The sequence below is a fragment of the Vigna umbellata genome, chromosome 8 (assembly GCF_029865625.1).
Source record: "Vigna umbellata cultivar VRB3 chromosome 8, Vumbellata_1.0, whole genome shotgun sequence".
In the NCBI taxonomy this organism is placed as follows: Eukaryota; Viridiplantae; Streptophyta; class Magnoliopsida; order Fabales; family Fabaceae; genus Vigna; species Vigna umbellata.
In genome coordinates this window covers 20,864,710-20,886,739 of record NC_142172.1, presented here as the reverse complement: position 1 = coordinate 20,886,739, position 22,030 = coordinate 20,864,710, and the positions used below count along the sequence as shown (strand labels likewise).

The 22,030-nt window shown below is 37.2% G+C and overlaps 1 pseudogene; it reads left to right on the top strand.

The window, feature by feature from the left end:
- The first annotated feature begins 455 nt into the window (after window positions 1–455).
- On the top strand, window positions 456–21,192 carry LOC148194233 (uncharacterized; annotated as a pseudogene).
- Window positions 21,193–22,030: the final 838 nt, after the last annotated feature.

The window sequence follows — 22,030 nt, the reverse complement described above, 5'->3', positions numbered from 1 at the left end:
TGTGTCAAGGGGCTCCAAGTGTCACTTGGACTTTCACTTAGGGCCGTCTAGCATTTACATTCTTGCATCTTTATTGCTTTCTTTAATTTCTTGCTTAATCTTTTTGTTTTTTTTAAGTCTCCGTGGTATATAGGATTGCATAGCATTTAGTCAACGTTTCTTTGGTTTTAGGTTCATTTCATAACATTTGAAAAGAATTTGAAGAATTTCTACTTAGAAACTAAGGTAAAAGATAACTCTAAGGAAACTCTGGCTAAGGAAGAACTTGGTTTCTAAGCTTGTCCATTTGTGACTCACCTCTTCTTCCTGGGAGCTACTTAGAAACATCTTTTGCCTCTAGAATCTCTTTAGAAATTTTCACCAAAAACAAAGAAAGCTTGTGAAAATCTTTTCACTCATTACTTGTGCAAGTCTTTGAAAACCTTGTGAAAATAATTTCTATCTACTTGTCAAGAATGAGTCAATCTAGTGTCCAAGGAAGTGTAAAACCTAAAAGTGAGAGCTTACAACTAAAAGAGGAATTTGAGCAAAAGTTCCAACAAAGGAACAAAGAGATTAGTGAGCTCAAGGATATGATTGGTCAACTTTTGATCAATCAAAACAAGGGTAAAAAGAAAGAAGGGTCTACACATAGAAAAAGAGAATACCTTGGAGATACATCCTCTCCACCTAGTGAACCTGATCATTATAGTAGTCATCACAATGATTACCACTATCAAATACCTCCTAGGAGAAATAATAGAGTGAGAGAGCATCACCCAAGGGAACCCAAAATTGATCTTCCTCCTTTCCATGGAAAAGATGATGTGGAAGAATATTTGGAATGGGAGATGAAAGTTGAGCAATTGTTTGAGTGTCACCAAATAGATGATGAGAGGAGAGTAACCATGGCTTCTTTAAGCTTTCAAGGCTATGCCTTATATTGGTGGACAGCCTTGGTCAAAGATCTGAGATTGAGAAACCTACCTTCCATTAGGTATTGGAATGAGTTAAGGTCTGCCTTAAGAAGAAGGCATGTGCCAGCTTACTATGATAGGGAGTTAATGGACAAGCTCCATAAACTCCAACAAAGAAACATGAGTGTTGAAGAATATAGGCAAAAAATGGAGTTACTCATGTTAAGAGCTGGGATAAGAGAGGAACCAAGGATAACAATTGCTAGGTTCCAAAGTGGACTTAATTATGACATAAGAGATAAGGTAGAACTCTTACCTTACAATGATCTCAATGAATTAGTCCAACTTTGTGTGCGGGTGGAGCAACAACTCAAGAGGAAAAGCTCCACTAAAAAGGACTTCCCTACTAGTTCTAAGAGAGAATACAAGAGGGAGGGTAGCCTATCTAAATCAAGGTATGATGGGCCTAGGGAAAGAGAGAGAGAAAAAGAAAGGGTTAAAGAACCTTCAAGAGACCATAAAAGTAAGGAGACTAAGTGCTTTAGATGTGGCGAAAAAGGGCACTATGCATCTGAGTGCCGCAATAAAAGGTCAACTTACATTCTTGAACATGAGAGTGAAAGTGAGAGTTCTTCATATAGTGAGTCTGAAACATCCACTTCTGAAGAAGAAGAAACTTTACCTTGTGATGGTGACTTACTTATGGTAAGGAGACTCCTGGAAAGCAAACATGTAGAATTAGAACAGTTACAAAGAGAGAACCTATTCCACACAAGATGCAAAGTTTTGGAAAAGATATGTTCAATGATTGTGGATAGTGGCTCTTGTTGCAACTGTTGTAGTTCTAGAATGGTAGAGAAGCTTGGCTTAACCACTACTCCTCATCCTAAACCTTACAAACTTCAATGGATCAAAGAGGATGATGGAATAGTAGTTAAATAACAAGTAAGAGTACCCATTTCCATTGGCAAATATGAAGATCAAATTGTTTGTGATATAGTACCAATGGAAGCTGGGCACATATTACTTGGAAGACCTTGGCAATATGATAAGCAAGCTCTACATGATGGAGTCACCAACAAAATCACCATTCAACACAAGGGAAAGAAAATTATTTTGTGTCCTCTTACACCTTCACAAGTAAGAGAGGACCAAATAATTCTTAAAAAGAAGTTGGATGGAGAAAAGAAAAGTAGGAAAGAAAGAAAGGAGAAGAACACAACCCATGCCTCAAATAAAGAAGTTGTCCAACCACAAACTTTGAACATTTCTAAAAAACTTTTTCTTGGACAACCTCATTTTCTTCTCTATTGCAAAGAGGCATTTGTTTCAGTCACTCAAGAACTTGGTTCTCTACCAAAGGGGTTGCAAAAACTTTTAAAGGAATTTGATGATGTATTTCCCAAAGAGGTACCAAGTGGATTACCACCTTTGAGGGGAATAGAACAAGAAATAGATTTGGTGCCTAGGGCAAGCCTACCCAATAGGCCAGCCTATAGGACCAACCCCATGGAAACAAAAGAAATAGAGAAACAAGTTAATGAATTATTGAACAAAGGATGGATCCAAAAGAGTCTAAGTCCTTGTGCTGTGCCTGTGTTGTTGGTCCCTAAAAAGGATGGAACTTGGAGAATGTGTACAGATTGTAGGGTCATCAACAACATAACTGTCAAGTATAGGCACCCCATTCCTAGGCTAGATGATATGCTAGATGAATTACATGGAGCAAATCTTTTTACCAAAATTGATCTCAAAAGCGGATACCATCAAATAAGAATTCATGAAGGAGATGAATGGAAAACTGTTTTTAAAACCAAGTTTGGTTTGTATGAATGGTTAGTTATGCCCTTTGGCTTGACCAATGCTCCAAGTACATTCATGAGATTAATGAATCATGTCCTTAGGGAATGCATAGGAAGATTTGTAGTGGTCTATTTTGATGACATCTTAATTTATAGTCAAAGTCTTCAAGAGCACCTTAATGATTTCAAAAAAGTCTTGCTTCTTCTTAGAGAACATAACCTCTTTGCCAACCTTGACAAATGTACTTTTTGTCAAGAAAGTGTGATGTTCCTTGGTTTCAAAGTTGGAAAAGAAGGTGTACATGTTGATCCAGAGAAGATCAAGGCTATACAAGAATGGCCAACCCCTAAAAATGTAGGAGAGGTGAGAAGTTTTCACGGGTTAGCATGTTTTTATAGAAGATTTGTGAAAGACTTCTCCACCATAGCTGCTCCTTTAAATGAGCTAGTCAAGAAAGATATGCCTTTTCTTTGGGGTGATATGCAAGAGTTGTCTTTTGAGACTTTGAAACACAAGTTAACTCATGCACCTATTCTAGTTTTGCCTGATTTTTCCAAAGCCTTTGAACTAGAATGTGATGCATCTGGGGTAGGAATAGGAGCTGTTTTAATACAAGGAGGACATCCCGTAGCTTACTTTAGTGAAAAACTTAGGGGGCCTACCTTGAACTATCCTACCTATGACAAAGAGTTGTATGCCCTCATTAGAGCTTTAAAAACTTGGGAGCATTACTTGGTAACTAGAGAATTCATCATACACACTGACCATGAATCTCTCAAGTACATTAAAGGGCAAGCAAAGCTAAACAAAAGACATGCAAAGTGGGTAGAATACCTTGAGCAATTTCCTTATGTCATCAAACACAAAAAGGGGAGTACTAATGTTGTTGCGGATTCTTTATCTAGAAGACATGCATTATTAGTAACCCTAGGATCCCAAATATTAGGATTTGATGACATAAAAGAGTTATATGAAAATGATGAAACATTTGCATCCACTTATTCATCATGTCTTAAGAAGCCTTTTGATGGATTCTATCTTTCGGAGGGGTATCTTTTTAATAAAGGAAAACTTTGTATACCCCAAGGATCCATTAGAAAACTTCTTATCAAAGAGAGTCATGGAGGAGGACTCATGGGCCATCATGGAGTTGATAAAACTCTAAACATTTTGAAAAGTAAATTTTATTGGCCACACATGAGAATAGATGTTCAAAGGCATTGTTCTAAATGTATAGCTTGTTTACAAGCTAAGTCCAAAATTATGCCTCATGGACTCTATACACCTCTTCCTATAGCTAATACCCCTTGGGAGGACATAAGCATGGACTTTGTCTTAGGATTGCCAAGAACTCAAAGGGGGTATGATTCTATATTTGTGGTAGTAGATCGTTTTAGTAAAATGGCTCATTTTATACCCTGCCACAAGGTAGATGATGCTAGCTATATCTCTAGACTCTTCTTTAAAGAAATAGTGAGATTGCATGGCTTACCCAAAACTATAGTGTCTGATAGAGATGTGAAGTTTCTAAGCCATTTTTGGAAAACTTTATGGGGAAAGCTTGGAACTAAACTTCTATTTTCTACTACATGTCACCCACAAACTGATGGGCAAACTGAAGTAGTAAATAAATCTTTATCTACATTATTAAGGGTAATATTAAGAGGAAATAACAAATCTTGGGATGAACATCTACCTCATATTGAATTTGCTTATGGTAGAGTAGTCCACAAGACTACTAATCTTTCTCCTTTTGAGGTTGTTTACGGTGTTAACCCTATCACACCTCTTGATTTACTACCTCTTCCAGAATCATCTTCTTTTCTTCATAAAGAAGGTGCTTCTAAAGCGGAGTTTATCAAGAAGTTACATAAGAAAGTCAAAATCCAAATTGAAAAACAAACTAAAAAATATGCAGAATACAACAACAAAGGGAGAAAGAAAATAGTTTTTGAAAAAGGAGACCTAGTTTGGCTTCATTTGAGAAAGGAAAGATTTCCCTCTCAAAGGAAATCCAAACTTAGTCCAAGAGGAGATGGTCCATTCAAGGTGGTCAAAAGGATAAATGATAATGCATACATATTAGACCTTCCTGAAAGTTATGGTGTCAGTCCTACTTTTAACATCTGCGATTTAATTCCTTTCACAGGAGATGATCAACAGGATGAAGCAGATCTGAGGACAGATCCTTTTCAAGAGGGAGGGTCCACTTCATGGAAACTAATTCCCAGCTGGAAACGTGCAAACAGAGGCTCCAGACCAGAGGAAACCAGTGATGAATGATGGTGCAGCGGATTGATGAAATGATGCAGTGTTTGAGGTGTGTTAATGGAGGAAAGGTGTATGGGTGAAGCCTCACAACTCAGAGGGCCTTCCTATAGAGGAAGGAAGCTTGAGGAAAGGAGAAGAAGTAGTAAATCAAAGGTGACTTAAGAGCACAAAAGCTGGAAAGCAAATTCTGCAGCATATCATTAAGCTCAAAAGTGAGAAAATACAAAGAAAAGGCCCTCTTATTTATAGGTGAAGAGGAGACTAATTTCTGATTTAATTCCCTCCTAAATTGAAATTATTTAGCATAGAAGGCACGTTCATTTTGATCCAGCAAGGTCCATGCCTCATTCCAGCTCAGCCAGCAAGGTGCATGCTTCATTCCAAATCAGCCAAGTCACGTGGATTGGTCTTCTCTTGGGTGAAAAATGCTGGTGCATTTCCCATTCCGCAAGCACCTCCCTTTGTGGCTCCTTTGCTGGCCTTTATTGATTTAACTTCTTGGATGGCTCAATCATGGTCTCCAAGATTTATTAGTTCCTACAAAACAAAGTATAAGTGCTTTAGTTAAGAGAAGAAGGATTTTTATAAGTAACCTTCCATAGAAGTAAAATGTTAGGTGATCCTTCTTCTTCTTGAATCTTCCTTGCCATTGCTCTAGTAAGAGGTCCAATGTGATTTCTTGATGGTTTTCCATCATTTAACTTGGCAACAAAGAAAGAAATTTTTGCATGATGCCAAACAGTTTGTCTGGGATGATCCTTATTTGTTCAAGATTGGAGCAGATAATCTTCTGAGGAGATGTGTGACAAATGAAGAGGCAGAAGGAATTCTTTGGCATTGTCATGATTCACCTTATGGGGGACATTTTAATGGAGAAAGAACAGCAACAAAAGTCCTTCAATCAGGATTTTATTGGCCAACTTTATTTAAAGATGCTCATAATCATGCTAGAAATTGTGATAAGTGTCAAAGAGCAGGGACGATCACTAAACGTCATAGATGCCCTTACAAGGCATTTTAGAGGTTGAGGTTTTTGATTGTTGGGGTATTGAATTTGTAGGACCCTTTCCTCCATCTTTCAACAATGAATATATTTTGGTAGCAGTTGATTATGTGAGTAAATGGGTGGAAGCATTAGCTTGTCCTAAAAATGATGCTAGCACGGTGATTAAATTTTTATAGAAGCAGATATTTTCACGATTTGGAACTCCAAGAGTGTTAATTAGTGATGGGGGATCTCATTTTTGTAATTATCAGCTAGAAAATGTACTTAAACATTATGGAATGAAACATAAGGTAGCTGCACCTTATCATCCACAAACCAATGGACAAGCTGAGGTATCTAACAGAGAGATAAAAAGGATCCTGGAAAAAACAGTAACCCCATCAAGAAAGGATTGGTCACTAAAGCTGGATGATGCTCTTTGGGCTTATAGGACGGCAATGAAGACATCTATGGGACTATTATCGTTTCAATTAGTCTATGGGAAAGCATGTCATTTGCTAGTAGAGTTGGAGCATAAAGCGTTGTGGGCTTTGAAATTCTTAAATTTTGATCCGTATGAAACTCAGGGCACACGTAGAAGGCAAATTCTGGAGCTTGAAGAAATGAGATTACATGCATATGATTCATCCAAGGCTTAAAAAGATAAGATCAAATTCTATCATGACCGAAAGTTGGTAAATAGAGTCTTTAATCCAGGACAACAGGTACTATTATTCAATTCAAGATTGAAGATATTCCCTGGGAAGTTGAAAACAAAATGGTCAGGACCATTTGTAGTAAAAGGAGTGCATCCACATGGAGCAATTGAAATATTTAATCCAGCTGCTGATGATCCACAGAAGAGTTGGGTGGTGAATGATCAACGTCTCAAGCCTTATTTAGGGGGAGAAGTGCAACACTTGTCCATAATGATGCAGTTGGTTGATCCTTGAGCTTTATTGGGTCAAGCTAGTGACGTTAAAAGAGCGCTTGCTGGGAGGCAACCTAATGATTTAGGAACTTTTAATTTTTGGTTTGGTGATGTAATTTTGAACTTTTGGGTATTTTTGTTTTGTTATAAGTTTGTTACAAGGTTTACATCTACTGATGGATGTTAGGCAGAAGAGTATCTACTGAAGGATACTATGTTTGTATACACCTAGTGATGGGTATTGGTGAGAAAGATTTGCATCTACTGAAGGGTGCTGGAGGATTTTGGGTCAGGCTCATGACGTTAAACAAGCGCTACCTGGGAGGCAACCCAGTTGATTGATTTTATCTGTATTGTTTGTTTTGATTCTGCTTTAGTTGCATGATAGGGATTAAATGTTTGAGTGATCTGAGAGCTTAATTGCAGGGAGCAAGTGAGGGGCATGAGTAGAAGGCACCTAGGGTAAGCTAGGAAGAAGAAAAGCACAACACGAAATTGCCGCTGAGCGGTGGTATCGCAAAATGGGTTTAGGTTGCCCCTTAGCGGAACTCGAGCCCATTAGGGTATTTTTATACCCTAAGTCACACTTTGGCCTCTATTTTCAGATTCTTCTTTGCACACACACTCTTAAACATTTTTCCAAAGGTTCTCTACATTTTTCCTTTCATTCCTCTTTAGAAAATCTCCCTTCCACTCACTTTCTCACTAGTTTTCCATCTAAGTTTGGGGTTGGGAGAGAGCATCATTGATGGGTCTGAGTTTTTCAAAGCACTAGAGCATGATTTGTTTTATCAATCACTTTTGTTTTTAGAATAGGATTTGATGTACTCAATTGAAAACTTTGTCTGTTATGATGGTTTGCTTATGCTGATGATTGTTGTTTGATAAGTAATGCCTGATGATGCTTTGATATTGATTGATGATTGAGATGTGCACATTAGATGCTTATACAGGTGGTTCACAAGCTTTGTGAACAAATGCATGAGGTTATGATTGTGATTATGATACTAAGCAGGATGTGTACATGTGGAATGTGAATGAGCTTATATGTGAGGTTTTGAGCTCCAGAGTTTTGTGATTGAATGCTATTACTTTGAAAGCATGAATGACTTTGCCCAGGTTTTCTATGATTGAATTACTTGCTTGTTTGCATCATATGATCAAGGCCATTTGTTGGTAAACCTTTTGTTAGCCAAATTCATGAAATTAGTCAATAAAAGAGAATACTCTGTGTTTCATCCTTTGAACCCCTAGCCTTGAACATGATTTGAAAACCCTTGTTGAAAAGCTTTACCTTGAGTTAAGTAGAAAATATTTTGTGGTATTGACAAATGTTCAAGTTTGGGATTGTTGGAAAATAGAAAGGGAAATTGAAAGCATTGAGCTAAGAGCTAAGAATTAAGTATGTGAAAAGAGAAAGAAAAAGAAAGAAAAGAAAAGAAAAAGCAAAAGCTCAATGCAAAGGAAAGTTGGGAATAAGTAAGAATGGTTGTGTTTATATGATTCTCTTAACTCAAGGGTTTTGTGATCTAGAAAATCCAATTTTCTTGTTAGCCCAGCCACATTATAAGCTATAGAAAAGTCCTTGTGATGATGTTTGCTTGTAAGTGTTATTTGATTGTGGTTAAATGAAAGGCAAAGTCAATTCATGTGACATTGTGATAGTAGAGTGAATGAGTGATTACTTCTTATACACGTGTGTGTGAGTGAATTACTTTACTTAGTGAGGAAATATTCCATGAGCACATGAACATCCATGCTTAGTTGATTGATCATTCATGAAAAATAACATTTGTTGGATATTAAGTGACTTTGTGAACACTAAAGCATGTGTATGTCTTGATTGAAGTCTTGATGATGAGCTAAATTGAGTATTTACTTGTCTTGAAAGAAGGATTTTTGAATGTGGTGAACCATTATATGGATTGATGGAAGATTGAGTTACATCTTGTTTGCTTGAGGACAAGCAAAGTTTTAAGTTTGGGGTTGTGATAACGGTTGAAAAACTGTTATTTTTATGCTTAAAATTGATACCAAAAGCAACCTGTAAGACTTAGAAACTAGCTTGAATTCATATTTTTGCTTTAGTTTTGTGAATAAGAGAGTTAAAAGTGAATTTAATGGTTTTGTGCAAGATTCCCCTGATTTTGTAGGCTAATTGAATGATTTGAAAGAAGAATTGAAGTACCGAATGATTGGAATGTTGAAAAGTCAACCAGAACCAAAAAAGTCAACCAGTCAACCAGAAAAGTCAACCAGTCAACCAAAAAAGTCAACCAGTCAACCAGAATGCTGAAAAGTCAACCAGAATACAGAAAAAGTTTCGCTGAGCGGCAGTTTTCAGGTGCCAAAATCAACACTGAGGGGCAAAAACAGCAACTGGGGGCAAAATGGATCATGCGCTATTACCGCTCAGCGGTAAAATACCGCTGAGCGCCATTCTAAGTGGGCTTGGACCAGTTTTCTTTTGTTTTTATGGGCTTGGGCCTAATTTTCTGTATTTTTAGAATAGTATATAAGCTTTAGGACGTCCTAGGGTTTGTATCATTGGCTGAGACGAAGCAAACACTCACTTTTCCACCCCTTGAAGGAAGATCTTGGATGCTCAGGCTACCTCCTCATCTTTCTAGGGTTCTATCTTTCTTTCATTCATTATTGTTCATCTAGTTTCACCATGAATATGGTGAACTAAACCTTGTATTGTTGTTGGGGAATCAATGTAGTCTTGTGAAACTCTCATATATGGAATTTGTGTTTTAACATCTTATTTTAAGATATATACTTTCTTTCATCATTAGTTAGGGTTTTTCCTCTTTGCTTAAAGCTTGCTTTGTTTAACTCATTCAATGCCATGATTATTGATTTTGTCGATTTGGAAACGTACGGGGAAATCTAGATCCAGGGAAATTCTCCCAATAGCATATTGCCTAGACATAGGAATATGAGGGTTGGTTGCTGTTAAGCTTCTGCACTTCAGAATTAATTATTAGGAATGCTAGGAATTGTATGAACTCGTAATTAAGGATAGGCCTTCTTGCAAGGTGATTTAGAGAGTGACATTAGCAATTGATGAAAAGAATGATGAATTCCTAAAAGTATATGAGAGTGTATAAGATGAAATTGATAACCCCAACAACATACTCATCCATCTAATTCTTTAAAGTGTTTGTATTCCTCTTTTCCATTGATCAAATTCATGCATACATGTTTAATTACTGTCTTTTGCATTTAAACCTACAATCAATTTTTCACAAGTCTTAAATAATCAACAAATCATATAACTAACTAGGCCGTGAGTCATTTGGGAGAACGATACTTGGTCTTACCGAGTTTTATTACTTGATACGATTCGGTCATACTTGCCGAGGGTTAAACAAGTTTTTGGCGCCGTTTTTCGGTGTTCATAAATTTGTCATCAATTACTTGTAGTTGAAGGATTCTTCATGGCTTGAGCTTCAAGTTAGGGCTTGAAGTTTCATTCCAAGGTGAGTTTTCTTTGTATGGATCAAGCCCCAACTTTCAGGTTTCAGCTATGCTGAAGTCAGTTTGCTACAAAATGCTCATAATTTCTTTGTTTTCTTCATATTTTAACTTTGACTCTTGAATTTCTTCAAAACCTTCAAAACAGGTAAAATTGAAGTGATTAACATAAATATTTAACAGAATCAAAGTAAGATAAGTGTCAAATCATTATCAAAACTAGCTCATATTAGACATTTATCATGGTCACATGTGCAAATGCCACCACCATAGCTCTATTGCAAATTCAAGATCCAATGCCATCATAAGTCCACACCTTTCTCCTTTGTTCTTTCATCACCTTTGTAGGTCTGATATCACCGTTCCATACATTAACTTTCTCCTTTATGCCTCTATGTGAATGTTGGAGCGTGTACGAAATCTATTAATGAGGGTGAAAGAATGGAAAATGTGGAGCGTTAAATTTTCTATGCCGGTTATGGAAATAACCGACATAGAATGTGAATTTTCTATGTATCTATGTCAGTTCCAAAATTGGAATAAAAAACATTTTTTAACCTTTATAGGTTGTACTAATATGCTGATAACAGTTGAAAAACTGTTATTTTTATGATTAAAATTGACACTAAAAGCAACCTTTACACTTAGAAACTAGCTTGAAATCATGCTTTTCTTTATATTTTTGGAAATAAGAGAGCTGGACAGGTTTATGCTTGATTTCAGTGTTTTTGTGCAGGTTTTAAGGTGAATTTGGTGAACGAAGTGAAGAAGGGGAGAGATGAAATCAGAAAAGACATCAAAAAGTGCAAAAGGAGAAGCCGAAGTCACCGCTCAGCGGCAGTTTACCGCTGAGCGGCACTCAGCCACTCACGGGAGATCCGCTGAGGGGCAAAATGGCCGCTGAGGGGAGAAAACAAGACACGCACTTACCGCTGAGCGGTAATTTACCGCTGAGCGGCACTTTAATGGGCTTGGACCTAAGTTTTTGTAATTTACGAATGGTATTTAAGCTTTAGGGTTTCCTAGGGTTAGGTATCTTTGGCTGGAACGAAGCAAACACTCTCTCTTCCACCCCTTTGAAGGAGGATCTTGGATGCTGAGGCTTCCTCTTCACCTTTTTAGGGTTTATTCTTTCATTCTTTCATTGTAATTCATCTAGGTTCACCATGAATATGGTGAAGTAAACTCTGTATGTTTGTTGGGGAATCAATGTAATCTTGTGAAACTCTCATATATGGAATCTGTTTTTACATCTTTTAATTAAGACTTATGCTTTCTTTCATCATTAGTTAGGGTTTTTCCTCTTTGCTTAATGCTTGCATTGTTTAACTCATTCGATGCATGATTATTGGTTTTGTCGATACGGGCACGTACGGGGAAGTCTAGATCCGGGGAATTTCTCCCAATATGATATTGGTTGTCGTTAAGCTCCTGCACTTATGAACTGATCATTAGGAATGCTAGGAATTGTATGAACTCGTGATTAGGGAGAAGCCTTCTAGAAAGGTACTTTAGAGAGTGGCATTAACAATGATGATTTGAATGTTGAATTCCTAAAATATATGAGAGTGGATAAGATGAAATTGATCCCCAACAACATATTCATACATAAATTTCATTGAAAGTGTTTATCTTTTGCTTTTTGCCATTGATCAAAACTTCATGCATACATGTTTATTTTCTGTCTTGCATATTAAACTCCAAATATTTCGTCTGTAAGTCTTAGCTAATCAAGAAACCACATAACTAAACTAGGCCGTGAGTCCTTTGGGAAGAACGATACTTGGTCTTACCAAGTTTATTACTTGAACGATTCGGTCATACTTGCCGATTGAAAAACAAGTTTGTGACATCATATTTTGGTGTTCATAAATTTGTCCATCAAGTTTTTGGCACCGTTGCCGGGGACTTTGGTTTAACTGGTTAATTTGTGTGATTATTGATTATCTTTGACTTTAATTTTGAATTTCTCTTTTTATTTTCTGTTTTTATTTTTTTGGTTATTATTTTATTTTATTTTATTTATTGTATTTTCTGTTTTTATTTTATTTTATTTTATTTGATTTTTTTGTTTTTATTTTATTTTATTTTTCTGTTTTTATTTTTCTGTTTTTATTTCCTATCTTCTTATCTTTTCAATTATATCCTTTGATTTTTTTTTCTCTATCTTTTTGTGCTAACAATTGTTTTTAGGGTTTTGTGCCTAATGTCTGCAGAATGCAATTTGGTCAAGAATTTAACTATATGGGCACTCAATTCTACCAAAGTAATCTGAACCACTGGTGGGAACATGACTCAAGCATGGATCAAAGCCAATTTTGGCAAGCTGCTGGACAATTTGAGAACCAACCACAACAACAATGGCAGCAACAACCCTTTCTATCAGGAAGTTTGGATAGGTTGGAGGACACCCTTCAACGATTTTTGAAAAATTCCGACTCTACTCAGAAAAGCATTGAAGAATCATGTAAAAGAATGGAGATGCAACTTTGTTACATCAATCAGAGATTGAATGATGATGTTAATACTGAAGTTAACCTTAAGGAGGAAGGGCAAGTCATTATCACTGAAAGTGACAAGATTCTTGATGAGGAAAAATTAGAGGGAGATGAGGAAAGGGTAGAGAGAAAAGAGAAAGAAGAGTTGAGTGAGAAAGATAAAGATGAAGAAAAAGAAAAAGAAGTGGTTGAGAGAGAAGAGAGAAAGAAAATTTGTGTGAAAATAAAGAAGTTGAAGAGAAAAAGAGAAGGGAAGAAAAAAATAAAAGAAAAGAAAAAGAGAAAATTTGGGGAGAGAAAGCGTAAGAAAAAGAAGATGAGAGGAAAGAAGAAGGAATCATATGAAAAATCCCATCCTCATCTAAAGAAGAATCATAGGAAGGAAAAGAAAATTAAGTGCTTTATGGAAATCTTCAAGAAATTGGAGATTAAAGTTCCTATGATTGAGACACTGCAACAGGTTCCTGGTTTGATTAAATTTCTAAAGAAGTTCAGTAGAAAGAAGAAGAAAAAGAAGATGGAACTTGAACTTTATTGGGTCAAGCTAGTGACGTTAAAAGAGCGCTTGCTGGGAGGCAACCCAGTGGATTTAAAGACTTTTGATTTGGTTTTGTAATTTTTAATTTGTGAACATTATTTTTGTAAATATTTTGTTGGAGATAGCATCTACTGAAGGATGCTAGATGGTTAAGTATCTACTGAAGGATACTATGTTTGTAACACCTACTAATGGGTGTTGGTAAGAAAATTTTGCACCTACTGATGGGTGTTGGTGGATTTTGGGTCAGGCTCGTGACGTTAAACAAGCGCTACCTGGGAGGCAATCCAGTTGATTGAATATTTCTGTTTGTTTATTTTAGTTAGGGTTTGCATAAGCATTATAAACATTGAATTGCAGGGAACCAGTGAGGGGCATGTCTAGGAGGCACGTAGGTTAAGAAAAGAAGGAGAAGAACACATCACGAAAGTGCCGCTGAGTGGTACTTTACCGCTGAGCGGTACTCTCGCAGATTGGGTTTTAGTTCCCCTTAGCGGGACCCGAGCCCATTAGGGTATTTTTAAACCCTAAGCTGCGTATTCTTTCACACTTTCAGATTTTTCTCTGCACAAACACTCCCACATACCTTTTCCAAGGTTTGCCACATCTTTTCACTCTTCCCTCTTAAGAAAATTTCTCTTCCACTCACTTTTTCACTAGTGTGCCATCAAAGTTTGAGTTTGGAAGAGAGCATTCTAGCTTGGAAGCATTCTCATTGCATCTAGTATCTCCACCCAAGTAAGTAAAATGCATTTTGTTCATTCTAGGGTTTTTGATTTTGAATATGATTGTCAAAGCATGAAGATTTAGGGGTTTTGATTTCTTTGCATGATTTGATGATATATTTGATGTTTGAACCGATTAAACTGCATGATTATGAACTGGAAAACTGAAAATTGCATTTGGGTGGAGTTAGGAAAGCTTTAAAACAGGTTTTTCAAAAATCTGCAGAGTTACCGCTGAGGGGTAAACTGCCCCTGAGCGGCACTCTGCCAGATTTGATTTTTCTGGTTTTTTGTGATATGGAATGTGGTACTGGTGGCGCTGAGGGGGAATTCTGGCCCTCAGCGGTGGTTTAGCTTCGAAAGGAGTTGTGTTCTGTGTTTTACTAATGATTAACATCATGTTCTGTGGTTTTGTTTGTGTTCGGAATGGAGGAATGGCATCTTCATCAGGAAAAAGATTGAAAACCATGGCAACCAAGAGAAAGGAAAAGGAACCAGAGCAACCCCAATCTAGCAGGTTCCTATCTAGGAAACATGAGAAGCACTTTAGGATGGTTCAAGACAGGAGACTTCTGATGGAGAGAAAGGTTGGAATGATACCTAACTTTGCTCCTCAATTTGGAGAGCAAGTGTTAGGGAATGATTGGGGAAAGCTAGCCACTTATCCTGCACCTGCCAACATAGCTGTGGTAAAGGAATTTTACACTAATGCAAAGAAGATTGGTGATTATCCAGCTGAGAATTATTTGGGTTTTGTCAGAGGCCATGCTATCAGGTATGATCCTGATTCTATCAATAACTTCCTGGATACTGTGTGGGCTGGTGAGCAGTGCCAGTTTGCTCTTTGCATGGAGGAAGGTGCTGATTATGAGGATGTGGAGAGAGTATTGTGTATACCTGGAGGACACTTCCAAAGGAATAGATCTGGCTCAGTGGTTAACATTAGGAGGACGGATTTGACTCCTCTTGCAAAGTATTGGATGGTGTTTTCTCATGCCAACATTCAGCCATGCTCACATGTGTCAGATATTACTCTCAGCAGGGCACTAGTCATCTACTGTGCTATCAGAAATTTAAATGTTAATATTGGGCAGGTGATAGCTGATGAAATTAGTGTATGTGCTAACACCTCAAACAACAAAGCACCATTAGGACATCCTTCTTTGATCACTCACCTTTGCAAGCTAGCTGGGGTGGACACTTCTGTTCCACCATTTGAGAGGCCAAGAAAAGCTATTGATGAGGCCTATTATAGACAGTACTGTGGAGGTGATGATGCAGCTCAGCCAGTTCCACCACGCCGGGCTCGTAGAGAGAGAGGGCCAGCACAGAGCCAGACATCTGCTGATACACATGAAGCAGAACCATTCTAGATGAGGGACATGTATATGTCTCTTATAGGTGCTCAGTTGCAGTCCATTCACAGAGGGCAGGTGGCCACTGCTGAGATGATTGTGGGGATGTATGATACACCTCCAGCCCACAGGTGGACTATGGATGAATTCCATAATGTGGTAGCTTGGCCAGAGGAGCCAGTGCATGGAGGAGGAGCTGGAGCAGCTGAAGCTTCGGCTAGAGAGATGGAAGAAGATGAAGCTGAGGATGATGATGCATTTGAAGATGCTGAAGATGAGGAAGAAGAAGAAGATACAGAGGACAACTCAAACTGATGAGGAGCTGAGATAGCATTTACTGATAAATGCTATCATATGATTATGCTTTTGTGGTTTAAGTTTTCTGAACTTATTTGCTTTTGTTTTTAGATTAGGGTTTGATGTACTCTATTTGAAACATGGTTTCTTGTGATGGTTTGCTATTAACTGTGATTGTGTGATAAGTAATGTTGAATGATGCTTATGATTAATTGATGTTGAGATTATGTGAACATTAAAATGCTTATATAGGTGATTCACAAGCTTTGTGAACAAATGCAGGATATCATGATTGTGATTGTGAAATTAAGCAGGATGTGTATGTCAAATGTGAATGAGCTTATATGTGAGATTTTGAGCTCCAGAGTTGTTATTGTTGAATGCTATTACTTTGAAAGCATGAATGATTTTGCCCAGGTTTTCTATGATTGAATCAATTGCTTGTTTTGCATCATATGATCAAGGCCATTTGTTGGAACCCTTTTTATTGGCCAAATTCGTAAAATTAGCCCACTAAAAGAGAACACTTTGTGTTCAATCCTTTTGAACCCTTAGCCTTGAACATACACTGAAACCTTTGATTGAAAAATCTTTACCTTGAGTTAAGTAGAAGATCTTGTGTGGTATTGTTAAATGTTCAAGTTTGGGGTTGTTGGGAAAACATGAAAAGTATTGAGCTAAGAGCTAAAAAGTAAGAATATGCAAAGAAAAAGAAAAGAAAAGAAAAAGAAGCAAAGCTCAATGCAAAGACAAAAGAAAGTTGGGAAAGAATAAGATGATTGTGTTGTATGATTCTCTTAACTCAAGGGTTTTGTGATCTAGAAAAACCAATTTTCTTGTTAGCCCAGCCACATTATAAGCCATAGAAAAGTCCTTGTGATGATGCATGCTTGTGAATGTTTTTGATTGTGGTAAAATGAAAGGCAAAGTTGATTCATGTGACATTGTGATAGTAGAGTGAATGAGTGATCATCTCTTATACACTTGAGTGTGAGTGAAACACTTGACTTAGTGAGGAAATATTACACGAACATGCTTAATTGATTGATCATTCATGAAAATAGCATTTGTTGGAATTTAAATGACTTTGTGAACACTAAAGCATGTGCACATCTTGATTGAACTCTAGGTCATAAGTTTGAGTGAAGTTGTTACTTATCTTGAAAACGAGGATTTTTGAATGAGTGAACCATCATATGAATTGGTTGAAGATTGAGTTACATCTTATTTGCTTGAGGACAAGCAAAGTTTTAAGTTTGGGGTTGTGATAACAGTTGAAAAACTGTTATTTTTATGATTAAAATTGACACTAAAAGCAACCTTTACACTTAGAAACTAGCTTGAAATCATGCTTTTCTTTATATTTTTGGAAATAAGAGAGCTGGACAGGTTTATGCTTGATTTCAGTGTTTTTGTGTAGGTTTTAAGGTGAATTTGGTGAAAGAAGTGAAGAAGGGGAGAGATGAAATCAGAAAAGACATCAAAAAGTGCAAAAGGAGAAGCCGAAGTCACCGCTCAGCGGCAGTTTACCGCTGAGCGGCACTCAGGCACTCACGGGAGATCCGCTGAGGGGCAAAATGGCCGCTGAGGGGAGAAAACAAGACACGCACTTACCGCTGAGCGGTAATTTACCGCTGAGCGGTAATTTACCGCTGAGCGGCACTTTAATGGGCTTGGACCTAAATTTTTGTAATTTACGAATGGTATTTAAGCTTTAGGGTTTCCTAGGGTTAGGTATCTTTGGCTGGAACGAAGCAAACACTCTCTCTTCCACCCCTTTGAAGGAGGATCTTGGATGCTGAGGCTTCCTCTTCACCTTTTTAGGGTTTATTCTTTCATTCTTTCATTGTAATTCATCTAGGTTCACCATGAATATGGTGAACTAAACTCTGTATGTTTGTTGGGGAATCAATGTAATCTTTTGAAACTCTCATATATGGAATCTGTTTTTGCATCTTTTAATTAAGACTTATGCTTTCTTTCATCATTAGTTAGGGTTTTTCCTCTTTGCTTAATGCTTGCATTGTTTAACTCATTCGATGCATGATTATTGGTTTTGTAGATACGGGCACGTACGGGGAACTCTAGATCCGGGGAATTTCTCCCAATATGATATTGGTTGTCATTAAGCTCCTGCACTTATGAACTGATCATTAGGAATGCTAGGAATTGTATGAACTCGTGATTAGGGAGAAGCCTTCTAGAAAGGTACTTTAGAGAGTGGCATTAACAATGATGATTTGAATGTTGAATTCCTAAAATATATGAGAGTGGATAAGATGAAATTGATCCCCAACAACATATTCATACATAAATTTCATTGAAAGTGTTTATCTTTTGCTTTTTGCCATTGATCAAAACTTTATGCATACATGTTTATTTTCTGTCTTGCATATTAAACTCCAAATATTTCGTCTGTAAGTCTTAGCTAATCAAGAAACCACATAACTAAACTAGGCCGTGAGTCCTTTGGGAAGAACGATACTTGGTCTTACCAAGTTTATTACTTGAACGATTCGGTCATACTTGCCGATTGAAAAACAAGTTTGTGACATCATATTTTGGTGTTCATAAATTTGTCCATCATATGCATTATTATTTTGGTGGTTATTTGCAATTTCACTTAGGTCGTCAATGCGTCTTTAAGCACCAAATCAATGTTAGAAAGGATAAATCCAACTACCATAAATCATATTACCATTTATAACTTCGTTCATCATTTGTTGGGTTTAAAAAGGAAAATAAATGAGGTTACAATCATTAATTAGAATATTAAATGATTTACTAATTTTGGTTTAATAAAAAAGGAAAATAATAAGGCTACAATTATTAATTAGATTAATAAATGATTTATTTTTGGTTTGTTATCAAATGATATTTATTTATTTATTTTGTAATCTATTGGAGTGGAACCCATGAAGGGTTCATGTTGAGTACAATTGGTATCAGAGCCGACGGTTTAGATCTGGTGATTAGGCTTAGTCGAGTACGTCCCTCCGTGGTAATGTGAAGCCCTGGCAGGTGACTGTTAAGACTCCGGGAAGTGTACCGAATCGTATCAAGTAATATAAAATGATAAGACCAAGTATCGTATCCCAAAGGACTCACGACACTAAACAATTATGTGATTACTCAACTAATTAAGACTTAAGAAGAACAATTTTTGGGGTTTTGAATGAAATTTCAATAAAAATAAACATGAATGCAATTTGATCAATTGAGGCTAAACACAAGAATGAATGGATGATGTTGATAATATGAGATGAGTATGTTGTTGGGGTTTAGATTTCACCAAGTTTACTCTCATGTATATACGAATTCTACTTCTTCATTAATGTCAATGTCACTCTCTAAAATACTTAAAACCCGATTCCTTAGCGAGGAAAGCCTATCCTTAACTATTAGTTCATACAATTCCTAGTATTCCTAATAATTAATTCTGAAGAACTGAAGCTTAAGACAACCAGAACTCATACCCCCATTCTTGAGCAATACTGCTTCTGGGAATAATTCTCCGGAACATGAATTGTAAGATACCTTCCGGTACTCATGCAAATCATACATCACGCTAATGAATGAGTTAAACACAACAAGCAATACGCGAAGAAGAATTACCCTAACAATTAAGGAAAGAAGCATAAATAATTAAGAATCAATTCAAAATACATGAGAGTTTAAGAGGTTACATCTTTCCCCAACAACAAATATGGTTTAGTTCCCCATCATCATGGAGAAACTAGATGAACAATGAAAGAATGAAAGAGATAGAAAAACCCCAGAAAGAGAAGAGGAAAGCTGTCACATCCCCAAATCTACCCTCAAGGAAAAGGAGAGCTGCCACATCCCAAAAATCTACCTCCAAGGGGTGAAAAGTGTGTTTATGTGCTTAAGCCATCAAAAGATACAATCCCTAGGACGTCCAAGTCCTTAAATAGAACATAAAAATAAGAGAAAATAGGTCCAAGCCCACGAAACTGGCGTTCATCGCTCTAAATGGGGCGCCCAAGCGTAGGAAGGGTCAAAACTAGTGGTTAGCGTCTGGGCGTGGTGCGAAAAGAAAATTGGCACTCAGCGCCCCTGGAAGGGCGCTCAGCTTGACTTTTCTACACTCTGGTTGACTTTTCTGCACTCTAGTTGACTTTTATGCATTTTGGTTGACTTTTCTGCATTCGAACTATTTGGTACTTTAACTCTTCTTTGAAATCATTCCAATAGCCTACAAAATCAAGGGAATTTAGTGATAAAATCATCAAGTATAACCTCAACTCTCTTATTCACAAAACTAAAGCAAAAACATGAGTTAAAGCAAGTTTCTAAGTAAAAAAAGGTGCATTTAGTATCAAAACTATATCACAGATAACAGTATTTTCAACCGTTATCAGTGACCGGTGGCAGATAGCCAAATGAATCATGGGAGGTGAAGCCCTGACTGGTAGCCAGTGGTAGTGACCATAGGTCTGCAAACCATGGTGTACTCATGGATAAAAAGACTTCCGTTGTAGGAGAAGTGGAGAACATAGTCCTTTATTTGATGGGAGGATTGTTAGGATACAATCAAACTCCCACATAGAATAAAACAAGAGATGGACATGGGTTTATATACACATAAGATACCTCCCTTGGTAAGAGGCCTTTTTGAGTGGTACCAAAAGCAAATCCATAAGGGTTTGACCCAAAGCGGACAATATCTTACCAGTGTATCATCAAAGAATCGAAGGACTTGTCAGTTCTCACAGTGGATGAACTTGCTAGGTCATTAGAAACCCACAAACAAATGAGAAGTTGGGATGATCAGGTTGAACCTCTCGATCACGCACTATGGACATAGTTTGACTCGAATGAAACTCGGATTACTCAGTGTTGAAGTCCTGGAGGCAAAGGACGAGGTGTACGTGACCAAGGTAATTTTGAGAATGATAGTAAAGAGCAAACCAGTCAGCAGAATTGGCGTGACCGACGACAAGAGAAAGGCCGAGGAGATCGGTCAAGAGTGAAGTGGTTTAAGTGTGGCAAATATGGACACTATGTAAACGAATGCAGATTGAGGAAGTGTTACAATTGTGGTAAGTCCAGTCATATTGCTAAATTTTGTCAAGCTGAGAAGAAAAGTGGGAGAAACATTCTTACGAAAGAAGAAGATGAAGAAGAGATGAGGATTTTGTTGGCGTCAAAGATCTCAGAGTCGAAGGTGGAGAACTCAGATGTTGGACCATGCTTGAAATCAAAGACTGAGGAGATTTCCACAAAGTCGGTATTGTATACAGATACTAGAGTAACCAATCACATGTGTGGAGATGAAACTTTCTTTGATAAACTCACCAAGGTGGAGGTCGAATTTGTGTCTTTTGGAGATAACTCCAAGGTGGCCGTGAAAGGGTGTAGAATGATCCGACATATGCAGAAGGATGGATGAGTTGGAGAGATTAGAGACGTTTACTATATTCCTAAACTGAAGAACAATATTTTAAGTGTGGGTCAATTGTTGGAAAAATGTAACTCAATTTTAATAAAGGACTAGGTACTATATTTGAAGGATAAGATTGGTTGTATTGTAGCTAGGGTAAGAATGAAGAGAAATCAGATGTATAAACTAGAGTTGCAGATCATGCAGAAGAGGTGTGTGAAGGTGGACATGAAAGACGAAGCTATGATATGGCACTTCTGGTTTGGACACCTTAACTTTGGAAGCTTGATCGAGCTCTCAAGGAGAGAATTAGTACTCGGATTACCCGGTATAGAATTTGAGAAGAAATTTTGTGAAGAATGCATGCTCAGAAAATAGTAAAAAACGAAGTTTCCAAACTCGGCCATGTACAAGGCAAAAGAGCAACTCGAATTGGTACACACCGACTTATGTGAACCTATTACTCCTAACTCATTCAGTGATAAAATGTATTTCATCTCATTTATAGATTATTTCTCTAGGAAAACCTAGGTGTATTTTTTACATGAGAAGTCGAAAGCATTAGGGGAATTTAAGATGTTCAAACTGATGGTGGAAAAGGAAACTGACAAGAAAATTAAAGCATTAAGATCTGACAGGGGAGGTGAATTCACATCAACAAAGTTTAAGGAGTATTGTGAAGAGCAAGGGATAAGACATTTTGTTACAGCTACATATTCACCACAAGAGAGGAAGAATAAGATTATTCTTGATATGGTTTGAACCATGCTTAAAGGGAAAAGTATGTCAAAGGAGTTTTGGGTGGAGGTTGTGCAGTGTGCTATGTATGTACAAAACAGGTCCCCAC